General features: G+C 35.1%; 1 pseudogene; it reads left to right on the plus strand.

Moving 5' to 3' along the window:
* The first annotated feature begins 980 nt into the window (after positions 1 to 980).
* On the plus strand, positions 981 to 6,152 carry LOC114172483 (annotated as a pseudogene).
* Positions 6,153 to 14,505: the final 8,353 nt, after the last annotated feature.

Here is a 14,505-nt window from a genome sequence, read left to right on the forward strand (position 1 = left end):
AAGACAATTGTTTTCTGTTGTTTTTCATAGGTGGGAGATCAGAGGTTGTAAATGAGTCGCATTATGTTTCTAAGAATAAAGTTGTGAAATATCCTTTTCAAGTCATACAATCACTTCAAAACGGATTCAATCTTGATGATGAAACAAGAAGACAACATAATTATTCAGACACAACAAATGATGATTCAACAACGATAAGAGATGATGGTAATTCAGATATTAAACTTATTGATGTTAATATAAATTCCTTTAAAATCATTAATTAGTTTTCATCTTACTAATATTGAAGAACATACTACAAGTACTACAACTACAAATGAATTGTATTGCAAAGGAGAGTTACAAGGTACATAATGTCCAACACAATTGTATATAACTGCAGATGTTTTGTAATGATGTTCAGAACTGCTCAATATTGGAGAACCTTGCTTGGAATGCCAATACTGTAATGCTCAACTTTGGTATGAAGAAAGAGCAGAAAAATGTAACACCTCAAAGGGAGTTGAATTCCCATTGTGTTGTCAAAAGGGAAAAGTCCAAATTCCACTATTAAAAAGACCACCTAATCTTCTTGAAGAGTTTGTTAAATGGTGAAGATCAGAGAAGCAAATCATTTCTACAAAACATAAGAGTATACAATAGCATGTTTTCATTTACTTCAATTGGTGGTAAGATTGATAACTCAATGAACAATGGTTCTGCTGCACCACAATTTATTCTGAATGGACAGAACTATCACCGTATTGGCAGTTTATTGCCAGAGCATGGATCAAAGCCAAAGTTTGCACAGTTGTACATATATGATACCGAAAAGGAAATGACTAACAGAGTCAAGCATTTAAGGTCAGTGAATATATTAAATAATTTCATTATATGAAATATTTAAATACATGTGTTGACATGTATTCTCTTTATTATTTTTTAGTTCAAACACCCAGGAATCTGTTATAGATGAATCATTGGTTGCTGATTTGATTCAAATGATTGACAATCACAATGTTCTTGCAAAATCTTTTAGAAGAGTAAGAGATTTGTCACTGGAACATATGGAATCAGATTTCACGCTAAGACTATTTAGAGGCAAAAACAAAGACCCTAGAGTCTACAATACACCTTCATGTGATGAAATAGCTGCACTTATAGTTGGTGATTTTGGCAATATGGATGTAGGCAGAGATATAGTGGTCAAAAAATGTTCTAGTGAATTAACCAGACTGCACGAAACTCACACAACTTTCATTCCACTGCAATATCCTCTCATGTTTCCATATGGAGAAGATGGTTATCAAGAGGATATCCCAATAAGAGAATCTCATTCAAAAACAAAATCCAGGGTAAGAGTTAGAATTTCTTTGCGAGAATTTATTGCCTTTAGAATACAACAAAGAGCTGTAGAAGCAGGAAATATTGTGAATGCATGCAGATTGTTCCAACAGTTTCTGGTCGATTGCTATACAATGGTTGAAGCCCAAAGGTTGTCATTCATCAGAGCTAATCAGAAGTTAATTCGCTGTGATATTCTTAATGGATTACAAGAAGCTGTTAATAGAGGAGAGACAGATCCTTCTTTAATTGGAAGACGTATTGTCTTGCCTGCTTCTTTCACTGGTGGTACCAGATACATGTTCAACAATTGTCAAGATGCTATGGCAATTTGTAAAAAATTTAGATATCCGGATTTGTTCATTACTATAACATGCAATGTGAATTGGAGTGAAATAAAAGAATTTGTCTTAGCAAAAGGCTTAGCAGCTTCGGATAGACCTGATATTGTATGTAGAGTGTTCAAAATGAAGCTGGATGAAATGATGACAGATTTTAAGAAAAAGGACTTCTTTGGAAAAAGCACTGCAAGTATGTTATATATGAAGTAATATACATTATATAAATTTTTATTAAATTAAATTCTGACAACTATATTTATTTTTTATTTATATATGCAGGAATGTACACAACAGAATTCCAAAAAAGAGGTTTACCTCATGCACATATACTTTTATGGTTGGATGGAGAAAGCAAGTTGAAGAATTCAACTGATATTGATAAAGTAATATCAGCTGAATTGCCAAATGCTAATTTGTACCCCAAATTAGAAAAAGTTGTCTCAAGTTACAAGATTCATTGACCATGCGGACCTGCAAGACATAATTCACCTTGCATGAAGGAATGAAGATGTTCTAAATTTTATCCAAAAAAATTCACATCTTTGACTTCAATTGATGAAGAAGGATATCCATGCTATAGAAGACTTGATAATGGTAGATTTGTTGAGAAGAATGGAATTAAGTTGGACAATAGAAGTGTTGTTCCTTACAATCCACCACTTCTAATGAGGTATCAAGCACACGTCAATACAGAGTATTGCAACAAGACCAATTCAATAAAATATTTGTTCAAATATGTGAACAAAGGTCCCGACAGAGCTAGTCTTAAAATAAGCAACAACTCTCACCAGTGCATAAAGGGTCTTTGGCAGCGGTTGTTTTCAATATTCTGCACCGGTTCGAGAACCGAAGCATATTGGGGCGAGGCCAAAAGGTCATAGCTTTTTGCCTCGGTTAAGAACCGAAGCCATAGAGTCCCCTTCTGCCTCGGTTTTACGTTCCACCCGAGGCCATATGGGCCTTTTTTTTTTTTAATTTGATACCCCTTTGGCCTCGGTTTTGGGTACACCCGAGGCCATATGGGCTTCTTTTTTTTAAATCTGGCCAATCATACATTGCCACATCATCATCTCCTCCATCCTTCTCGCCTCGCACTGCAGCGTCAACGTCGCAAGCAGCCACTGTTCGTGAGCAGCACCTCCATCTTCTCTCCACGCACCACTACACTGCAATAGTGCCTCTATACTCGCGCACCAGCAGCCACCAGAGGAGAAGAGAAGCTCCGCCACCATAGCCACCGAACCTGCAACGCACAACAGCGACGAGCAATACCATGAACGAACCTCCACAAATCAGCACCACGCACCAGCATCTTCGTTGTCGCAACGCCATCCCTGCACTAGAAACGAAACAGCACCGCTCTTGAAGTCGCTCACTGCAAAAAAAGCCATGAAAGCTCCAGGAAACCTGATGTCGTCAGCCATTGTCACCGGACCGCCATGAACGCGTGTGAACCAGATTCATTGCAGCACCAAATCCATTGCAGCACCAGATTCGAACCTGCATAACGTTCCTGCATCAAATCAAAATGGAACACCCTTGCCGGAAGTCCCAACGATAGAAACCACAATAGAGAGAGAGAGAAAGCACGCGAGAGAGAGAGCGCGCGAGAGAGAGAGCGCGCGAGAGAGAGACACAAAATGGTGGTCGGAGCGCAACAGTAGCAGTGGAGGTGGGTGGCTGAGAGAGAGAACGCGCACGCGAGGAAGAAGAAGAAAAAAAGTGATTCGCGATTTTTGAACCCTAACGAACCTTTTGGCCTCGGTTCAATTTTTAACCGAGGCAGAAAACCGGTTTTTTGGCAGCGGTTCAATTCCAACCGAGGCCAAATGTCACTGCTATAATGGCATTTTTGAAATATTAGCCAACTTTTAGGCTTCGAGTCTTCAAAACCGAGGCATATAAGACTTTTGGCACCGGTTTTCTAATGAACCGAGGCATAAAAGTTGGAAAAAATTACAAAAATGCCACCGCGCCATTTTATGCTTCGGTTAAGCGATAACCGAGGCCTATAACGCGAGTTAAAAGGTCAAAACTGCACTAGTGTCTGCACAGTCTGAAAAATCAACCATTATTGATGAGATCAAAAGGTATTACGATTGTAGGTATTTATCACCATGTGAAGCTGCTTGGAGAATATTTGCTTTTGACATCCATCACAGATGGCCTCCTGTTCAGAGATTGACCTTTCATCTTCCTGGCCAACAATCAGCTTTGTTTAAAGATGATGATGATATTAATGTGGTCTTCAACAGATACGAAAATGCTAACACAATGTTTCTAGCTTGGTTTGAGGCTAACAAAGTTTATGAGGAAGGAAAACAATTGACTTATTCAGAATTTCCAAGCAAATTTGTGTGGTTTGCCAAAGAAAAAGAATGGAAACCAAGGAAGAAAGGCTACAACATTGGTAGACTTACTTATATTCCTCCTGGTTCTGGAGAACTTTATTATTTGAGGATATTACTGACCATTCAAAAAGGTTGTATTGATTATCAAAGCATTAAGACAATTGATGGAAAGTATTATGAAACATACCAAGAAGCTTGCTATGTTTTGGGATTGTTGGCTGACGACAAAGAATATATTGATGCAATCAAAGAAGCAAGTGAATTTGCTTCTGGGTATCAACTTAGAAGATTATTTTTTACATAGTTGTCGATGAATACAATTTCTAAACCAGATATAGTTTGGAATTCTACTTGGAGTATCTTATGTGATGGAATTTTGTACCAAAAAAGGAAGGAGATGAACTTACCAGGTATTTCATATTTTTTTTTAATTTGCTATACATATATATTTTAATTGTATTATTTACTTATTGCAGGTCTTCAAATTCAGACTGCTGAATTACAAAAACTATGTCTGCTGGAAATAGAGGAAATGCTAATGTCAAATGGTAGAAGTTTGAAAGATTATCCTTCATTACCTCAACTTGATCTTTCAGATGTACATACATTCAATAATAGATTTATTGTTGATGAGCTGCAATATAATAAACAAGACATGGCGAAAGAACATGACAGTTTGTTTAAAGCACTGAATGATGAACAAATTCATGTATATCAGGATATCATGACAACAGTTCTTTCAAAGAAGGGAGGATTCTTTTTCTTATATGGCTATGGTGGTACAGGTAAGACTTTTATGTGGAAGACATTGTCTGCTGGTCTAAGAAGCAAGGGCATGATTGTTTTGAACGTAACATCAAGTGGAATTGCTTCTTTATTACTTCCTGGTGGAAAAACAACACACTCTACCTTTTGCATCCCACTGTTAATTAATGATGAATCAACTTGCAACATAGCACAAGGTAGTCTCAAGGCAAAACTTCTTATGACAACCAGTTTGATTATCTGGGATGAAGCACCAATGATGAATAGAATGTGCTTTGAGGCATTTGATAGAACACTAAGAGATATTATGCGAAATGTTGATGATGCCAATAAAGACAAACCATTTGGTGGCAAAGCAGTTGTCTTGGGAAGTGACTTTAGACAAATTCTACTAGTTATCAAAAAAGGATCTAGGTTTGATATCATAAAATCATCAATCAACTATTCAGAGTTATGGAATTGTTGTAAAGTGCTAAAGTTATCCAAGAACATGAGATTAAGTACTACATCAAATACTGAAACAGCCAATGATATTCAAGAATTTGCTGATTGGATATTGAAGATTGGAGACGGGAAAATGGATCTAAATGAGAATGGTGAGTGCATGGTTGAAATTCCAGAACAGATCCTGATTACAAACACAGATTTACCTTTATTGGCATTGGTTGAATTTGTTTATCCTCAATTTGTGGTTAACATGTTGAATCCTAATTATTTTGATGATGGAGCAATTTTATGCCCAACAAATGATTCTGTAGAGCAAGTAAATGATTTCATGTTGTCTTTAATTGGTGGTAAAGAGGTGACTTATTTAAGTTCAGATACACCTTGCCAATCTGATGAACAAGATGAAGTTCAATCTGAATGGTTTACATCTGAATTTTTAAATGATATCAAATGTTCAGGGATACCAAATCATAAACTGAAGTTGAAAACAGGTGTTCCAATTATGCTCTTGAGAAACATTGATCAAGCGAAAGGTCTATGTAATGACACAAGATTGCAAGTCAACCATTTAGGCAAGAATGTAATATGTGCAACTGTAATTACTGGAAAAAACATTGGTGACAGGATTTTTATACCGAGAATGGATTTAGTGCCATCTGATTCAGGGTTGCCTTTCAAATTTCAAAGAAGACAGTTTCCGATATCTTTATGCTTTGCAATGACGATTAACAAAAGTCAAGGACAAACACTTTCTACAGTCGGCCTTTATCTTCCACAACCTATATTCACACATGGCCAACTATATGTTGCTATTTCTAGAGTCAAAACCAAAAGAGGATTGAAAATACTTATATTGGATGAAGATGGAAAGGTAACAAGCACAACTAAAAAGGTTGTGTACAAAGAAATTTTTGAACTGTTATAAATATATATCAATTGATTTATGTTATTTTCTGCCATGTAGGAAAATCATGGTACAGAAAAAGTTGAACAAAGAAGTCATTGTGTACAAAAGGAAATTTTGTACAAAACGAATTTATGAACTTCAATACCAAAGGATACATTCTAGGTATGTAATTTTTTCTTTTTTTATTCTTATATTAACAAAGTAGTGTATTAGTCATATTTTTGTTGTTTGTGGTTGACGATAATATTCAATGAAATCAAATATTAACTTGACATACCACTTTAATTACATTCTAAATTGATCTATTCTATTGATACACTTCAACATCTTTTTAAAAAATTAGATTCTCATCATATAGATTATTAAATATCCAAAAACCCATTGCTATTACCACAATTATTACATATAAAAAAAACCCGTGCGTTGCACGGGTAGAAGGACTAGTTATTAATATGTATAAATGAATATAAAATATTTATTAAAAACAAATTTATAAAATAATGTAATAAAGAATTTTATAATTAATAATTACTTTTTAATCCTTATTTTATAACAATTTAAAAAATTTCGTTATTAATTATTTTTGTAAAAATAATTTCAAAAGCCATGTTTGTACATCATTTTCATAATTAAGTTGAAAAATAAATTGCGACCATAATTGTAATCTTTATATCACCCTCAAATCATTGCATAACAAAGATGATTGAAAAAAAGTGGAATTTCCATCTTCCTTCCCCTCTCTCCGTCAAGGTTGATTCGAAGGAGAGGGAGATGATCAATTCAAGTGGATTAGAGTGTGAATTTTGTGTTGTTCACTTTAAATAGATTAAAGGTGAAAGAGGGTGGTTTTAGAGTAAACTTTGTTAAAGTTTGTGAGTGATTTGATGGTATGATAGATTATAACTTATATTTAAATCAAAGAAAAACAAGATTACCAAATTGTGCTTCATTTTAAAAATGATAAAAAATTATCATTGTATAAGTTTGATTTGTTGCAGAAAAAATATTAATATGTATAAATGAAAATAAAATAGTTTATTAAAAAATATTTATAAGATAATGTAATAAAAAATTTATAATTAATAATTACTTTTTAAACCTTATTTTATAACAAATTTCAAATTTTTGTTATTAATTATTTTTGTAAAAGTAATTTGAAAAGTCATATTTTTACATCATTTTCATAATTAAGTTGAAAAATAAATTGCGGACATAATTGTAATCTTGATATCACCCTCAAACCAAGACATAACAGAGATGATTTGAAAATAGAAGAATTTTCCTCTTCCTTCCACTCTCTCCCTCAAGGTTGATTGGATAGAGAGGGTAGGATGACATCAAGTGGATTACTATGTGAAGTTTGTGTTGTTCACTTTAAGTGGATTAAAGGTTTAAGTGGTGGATTTAGAGTAACGTTTGTTTAAGTTTGTGAGTGATTTGATGGATGTGATAGATTAGAAATTATATTTAAATAATAAAAAAACAATATTACCAAATTGTACGTTATTTTAAAAATAATTAAATATTATCATTATATAAATTTGATTTATCGTAGAAAAAAAATGAAAATGTATAAATGAAAGTAACATATTTTAATAAAAAAAATATTTAAAAGATAATGTAATAAAAAAATTTATAGTTAAAAATTACTTTTTATACCTTATTTTATAACAATTTTCAAATTTTCGTTATTAATTATTTTTGTACAAATAATTTGAAAAGTCATATTTTTACATCATTTTCATAATTAAGTTGAAAAATAAATTGTGGACATAATTGTAATCTTGATATCACCCTCAAACCAAGACATAATAGAGATGACTTAAAAATATAAGAATTTCCCTCTTCCTTCCACTCTCTCTCCCTCAAGGTTGATTGGATGGAGAGCGAGAGGATGACATCAAATGGATTATAGTGTGAAGTTTGTGTTGTACACTTTAAGTGGATTAAAGGTGAAAGTGGGTGGATTAAGAGTAAAGTTTGTTAAAGTTTATGAGTGATTTGATGAATGTGATACATTAAAAATTATATTTAAATCATAAAAAAACAAGATTACCAAATTGTACTTTATTTTAAAAATAATTAAAAAATATCATTATATAAGTTTGATTGATCGTAGAAAAAATATGAAAATGTGTAAATGAAAGTAACATATTTTAATAAAACAAATATTTAAAAGATAATGTAATAAAAAAATTTATGATTTAAAATTACTTTTTAAATATTATTTTATAACAATTTTCAAATTTTCGTTATATTTACATCGTTTTCATAATTATGCTAAAAATAAATTGCGTACATAATTGTAATCTTGATATCACCCTTAAACCATTGCATAACAAACATGATTGAAAAATAGAGGGATAGGGATAGGATGGAGGCCAGAATTGAAGTGGATTAGAGTGTTAAGCTTGTCTTGTTCACTTTAATGGGATTAAAGGTGAAAGTGAGTGGATTTAGAGTAAAGTTTGTTGAAGTTTTTGAGTGATTTTGATGAAGGATTGACCCCAACCAAGGATGGAGGCACATGCTTAAGAAGACTAAGCATGTTTAGAAAGGAAATTCACTAATCATTCATCTCTTTCATTTGTGTTTGTTATTTTTGATTCCCTAAGTTGACTTAGGTTAATCAACTTTAGTTGACTTTACTTAAGCCAACATGCTAATCTATGTTTATTTGCTTTGTAGGTTAATTAGGAGTAAGAAAGCAATGCTAGGTGGTGCATGGTGATTGGGGAGCATAAATGATGTGGAGGAGAGAGCAAAGCAAAGGCATAAAGCATAAAGTAAAAGGCATAAAACAAGTGTACCTATGTACCTTTGGTCTCCTTTGTTTTCTGCACACTTTGCCCACTTTTTGGAGACATATGAGATATATTCTTTGTCTCCTTTTTGTGCTAGAACAAATTAGCCTTGCACACACCATAGTTAGCTCTTTTGTCTCTCATTTTTTGTAACCTTATTTGACCTAGTTTCTAGAAGGTAGGGTTAGGTTTTTGTAGAGACATCCTTAGGTATATTTTATTTGCTTAGAGGCCCCTAAACTATTCTATATAAGGGGTGATCCTAGACATGTAAAAGGGTTGAAAATTTTCAAGTAAAAACACTCTTGTGTCTCAACCATTTATGAGAGTTTCCTCCCTAGGGAGTGAATACTTTTAAGCTTTATCTTGCATAGTAAATGGCAGCACACATCCACTTATCTTCAAGGTTGCCATGGCTTCTAGCCTAGGCTTGTAGTGGCATGCTTCTCACATTTTTATCACTTCTTTCCTTCCATTATATGTTTTCTTCTTCATTTAATTGTTCTTGGTTTTCTATGGTTTGTGTGCTTTCCATTTCCTTTTTGTTTGAACCAATCCATCATCTTCTTCTTTTGAGCATTGTGAAAGGAACCTTCACATCTAGATAACATGCTATCTTAATGTCCAGTGGGGATTTCACTTAGTTTTCTTAATCAACTCACTCCATATTCAATAATCTTAAAAAGAAACAAGATAATCCTTCATCATTTGGTATCTAGAGCCTGGGTTATCTTGAATATGGTGTTTTTCATGTGCTAACCTTGTCTTGTTGTAGGTATCTTTGTATGGTTCGAATCCACTTCCATTACACACAAAAAGCAGTGTTGGCAGAAAACTTGACCATTTTAAAACATTAAACTGCACTAGGTTATCGGTCCAAAAATTACATTTTTGGTGTCAAAAGAACCAACCCATTTGGAGTTCTGTGGAGAAAGATATGATCAAATTAGTGAGCAAAGGTCAGATCTGCCAAGAATACGTGAATCAGCGTTTTCAGGTTCTGTTGTGGCAGTTTGGCTACGGTTTTTACACCTCTTTAAGCTTCTAAATGTGGTTGGATAACATTCTTTGGATGCTTATTCTTTGAACCTCAAATCCATGAGTTTAAATGCATCATAGCTACATGTTTGTATCTTTGTGTATGTCATGTTGTCTTTAAATGTGTCTAACTTTTGTTTGAGTCATGTCATATGTTAACTTGAAGTTTTCTTATTCTTGTTTTTCCAAGTATTTGAATCTTGCTTTCACTTTATGTCTTGCTTGATGTATGCTCCATGAAATTGATTTTGGTCTAAAACTTGAGGAACTAAGTGTCCAAGCCACCTAAAACTCTTTCTCACCATTTTATGAAACTAGTTGTGAAAGAAGAAAATTTTGCACCATTTTTTGCCTAAAAACCAAGAGCAACCTTGCTCCTTGGTGAACTAAAAGTGTGTTTTTCACTAGGTGTTATGCTACTAGTTTTCATACTTGAGAATTGGGTGATATTGGCTAATTAGCTCCATGCTTTAACTTGGTTATGATCTTTCTTGGTGTATGCATGATTTAAGACTTGAAGATGCTTGTCAAGTGCTTTCCATAGAGTCTTTAAAATGTGTTTTTCTTGTTTTAGTCTTGTTAAAAGTTTTGTCTTAAACTTTTCTTCTTTAGAGTTTAGCTTTCATTGTTTTTGTGCTTTTTTTGCTTGTCACTAAGTGTTCTTTGTTTTGTCTTAATAGTTTTCTTTTCTTGAAACTCTTGGGATGTTGTGGCCGAATCACTTGTCTTGCATTTGAAAGGTTTTGAACAAGTTTTGAAAAGTGTTTGCTTCACTCCTTTGGTGGATTTTGAGTGCTAGCCTTGCCTTGTTACTTTAGGAGAGTGATCTAAACACCTGGGTTACATTTTGGGTTGGATTTGGTCTCAATTTTCATGTTGTCTAACCTCTAATCCATTTATTTTGTCTCGGATTTGAGTGTTTTTGTTGTAGGAATCATGGCAAGTTCATCAAATGCACCTACACCAAACAAAAACAATACATTGATGAGATTGCTTCGGGATTTGGAGTTATCTAGGAAGGAGGCCTTTCAACAATTGAGAAAAGACAAGGAGCAAAGTGACCTAAGAATCCAAGAGCACATTCAAAGGCTTGAAGCTAGGGAGCAAGAAAGAGAGGCTAGGAAAAGAGGGCATTCTAGGTGCAACCCATCACAAGAGAAGCAAACTCCAAAGATTCCTAAGTTCAAAGGAGAAAATGACCCAAACATCTACATTGAGTGGGAACAAAAACTGGACCAAATTTTTACCATTCATGTAATGGTGATCAAAAGCAAGTAGATTTGGTAGTCTTAGAGTTTGAGGATTATACCATGACTTGGTGGCCTCAATTATGTATGGACAATATTAACCAAGAGCCACTCGCGAATTCTTGGAAGGACCTTAAAAATTTGATCCGCGATAGATTTGTTCCTTCCTACTATAGGAGGGAGACTCTTTTGAAGCTCCAAATGCTTCAACAAGGGTCCATGTGTGTGGATGAATATTACAAGTTAATGGAGTCCATGCTTCTAAAAGTAGGACTCCAATTTGAAAGTGAAGAGGAAAAGGTAGCTAGATTTGTGAGTGGGTTAAGGAGGGACATACAAGATTTAGTAGAGTTATATGAGTACTCATTTCTCGATAAAGTTTTACATTTGGCCATCAAAGTTGAAACTCAATTGCAAAAGAAAAAAGAGGCCAAGAGGAGTGGTTCATATAATGACTACTATTCTAGTACTTGGAAAGGTAAAGAAAGAAAATATGATAAATCACCACCCAAGAGTTCCGAAGACCCACCTCCTAGGACTAATTCGTCTAGGCCTTCTATTGAAACTCCTAATTCTTCTCAAGGTACAAGGACAAGTTCTATAAAATGTTTTAAGTGTTTGGGATATAGGCACATAGCTTCAAATTTTCCTACCAAAAGAACCATGGCCTTAAACCTTAAAAAAGAAGTAGAGAGTGAACATTTTTCTCCCCCTTCGCCCAAAATTACTTTTTCCCACACTTATTCTTCAAGTGAAAGGATTAAACCTCTTGAAGGTGGATTGTTAATGATAAGGCACCAACTAAGACAAGTTTCCAAGGAACTTGACCCTTCTCAAAGGCAAAACATTTTTCATTCAAGGTGTCATATCAATGACAAATTATGTCCCCTCCTCATAGATAATGGAAGTTGTGTAAATGTGGCTAACACAAGGGTTGTGGATAAGCTTGGCTTGAAAAATATCCCTCATGCCAAGCCCTACAAGCTATAATAGCTTAAGGAAGAAGACATTAAACTAACTCAACAAGTCCTCATTAACTTTTCAATTGTGAAATTTTAAAGATGAGGTGTTATGTGATGTTGTGCCTATGGAAGCAACTCATATTTTTCTAGGTAGGCCATGGCAATTTGATAGAAAAGTCTTTTATGATGGCTATGCTAATACCTATGCTTTCTCCTTCCAAGGCAAGAAGTTCACACTCCTACCTCACTCACCCAATCAAGCAAATGAGGACCAAAATAAAGTGAAAGATAAGAGAAAAGATGAAAAGGAAAAAGAGCAAGTTACCTCCAAAGTGTTGCTTGCCTCCAAAAAAAGATTTCCAAAGCAAGATGGACATCACCATTCTTCCTTCTCTTTCAAGGCTCAAAAGGAAGACCCAATGCGCAAGCATGAGAGGAAGAATGGTCTAGAAAAGAGGGATGGCCTATCATCGTTGATTGGAGGGAGAGAGATAGGATTAATTCAAGTGGATTAGAGTGTGAAGCTTATCTTGTTCACTTTAAAGGGATTAACGGTGAATGTGAGTGGATTTAGAGTAAAGTTTGTTGATGTTTGTGAGTGATTTGATGGATGTGATAGATTAAAAATTATATTTAAATCATAAAAAAACAAGATTACCAAATTGTGTAACACCCCATTTAATTTATAATCATGATTAAAGGAAGTGTCACACAAGATAATACTGAAACATAGTCCTGGAGTTTAAACACTACTCCATACAATAACCAAGGCACACAACTATGCCACAACTAAACCAAGAACAATGTTCATCAGTAATCAAAATAGGAAATTAAAAGACAGACTACTATCTGAGCCATAGCCCCAAAAAGAAAGTCCAAACCAGTAGAATCCAGCCTAGAAGGCTAAGTAGTGGAATCATTTCTTCCCTGTTGACCTCGAGTACCTCTCACATTTCCTCCCATCAATAAATTGATGATCATCGCAAAAGTAGAAGAACAACATACAAAGCAATCAAACAAACAAAGTGTAAGCTAGAGTAGAAACAGTTTATCAAGTAATCACATACTATTACACAATCCAAACAGTATTCATCAACCAATCATGTTACAATGTTTCAATCCCCCACACGCAAGGTTAGCCTTTAATGAGTTTGAGGGCTCCTACTACTCTCACCATAGGAGTTAGTCTACTCTAAGATCACGAGGAGGATTCGGCCGGTGGCTTACGAGATAGCCTTACCTCCTTAATTGGCAATCCTTCACCCAGTATTCCACGACTCACAACTGAGGAAGTATGTGTTTGACCCGGCTCATGTGTTGGAAGCCGAGGATATACAGGTCAGAGAAGACCTCACTATGGAAGTACCACCCATCACTTTAGAGGATAGCAAGGTTGAGGAACGCCGAGGAAAAGTTGTACGTCTTGTTAAAGTCATTTGGGATCAGAGAACAGGTGACTCGACTTGGGAGTTATAGGAGGACATGAGAAAATGACATCCACATTTGTTTACCTGGTGAATCTTTATTTTCAAGGTCAAAAATTTTTGTTGTTGAGGAGAATGTAAAACCCTCTTTTTCTGCCCTAAAAATTTAAAAGGGGCCTAACTCCATCTGTTGGGCCTAAGTATGGCCCATAGGGTGTCCGAAGCCCCTAAGGCAGCCTAACCCCTTTCATTTCTGCCTTTCTTGCAAAACAGTAACTTACCTACTCTCATTTTCCTTTCCCAGAGCTCTGCTAAGGTTTGAAGTTTAATCAAATTCAAATTTAGCTCGACCTCGTTTTTGCTTATGTAAGTGGTTCGTCAAGTCATACTCTTCTTCGCTAGTTTGGAAATTACTGTTAGGGTTCCTTGTAGTAATCTTGTGCCCCTTTTGTGTTAGGGCTTGTAGCTCTTAAATCTGCTTCGGGAACTTTCATGCTCATTCGCTTAAGTGTTGAGGTCGTTTGGCTGGCATTTTCCAGGCAAGGGAAGCTAGAACCCTCTTGTTTGGTGCGGTGGTTGTGGTTTTGCTTGTATTTCGTGATGTTTCAACTTATATGTTACTATGGATGTATGGTATGGTTGGCATTATTGTTTGGGTGTGGAAATGTGACTGTACAGGGAAATAGTGGCGAGAAATGCGTGTTCTCACCCAAGCGAGATTTGTAGAACAAGCCAGATTCACACTCAAGCTCTCGCTCAGGCGGAGTGCTCTCGTTTGAGCGAGGCATCTCGCTCAAGCAAGAGGGGCTCGCCTAAGCGAGAACGCGTAAGAACTTTGGCTCGTCGCTGCAGTTTTCAGCCCAGGCAAGGGACCTTGTTTTTGAGCGAGGGGACAA

This window comes from Vigna unguiculata, unplaced genomic scaffold (genome assembly GCF_004118075.2).
Source record: "Vigna unguiculata cultivar IT97K-499-35 unplaced genomic scaffold, ASM411807v1 contig_610, whole genome shotgun sequence".
Taxonomy (NCBI): Eukaryota; Viridiplantae; Streptophyta; class Magnoliopsida; order Fabales; family Fabaceae; genus Vigna; species Vigna unguiculata.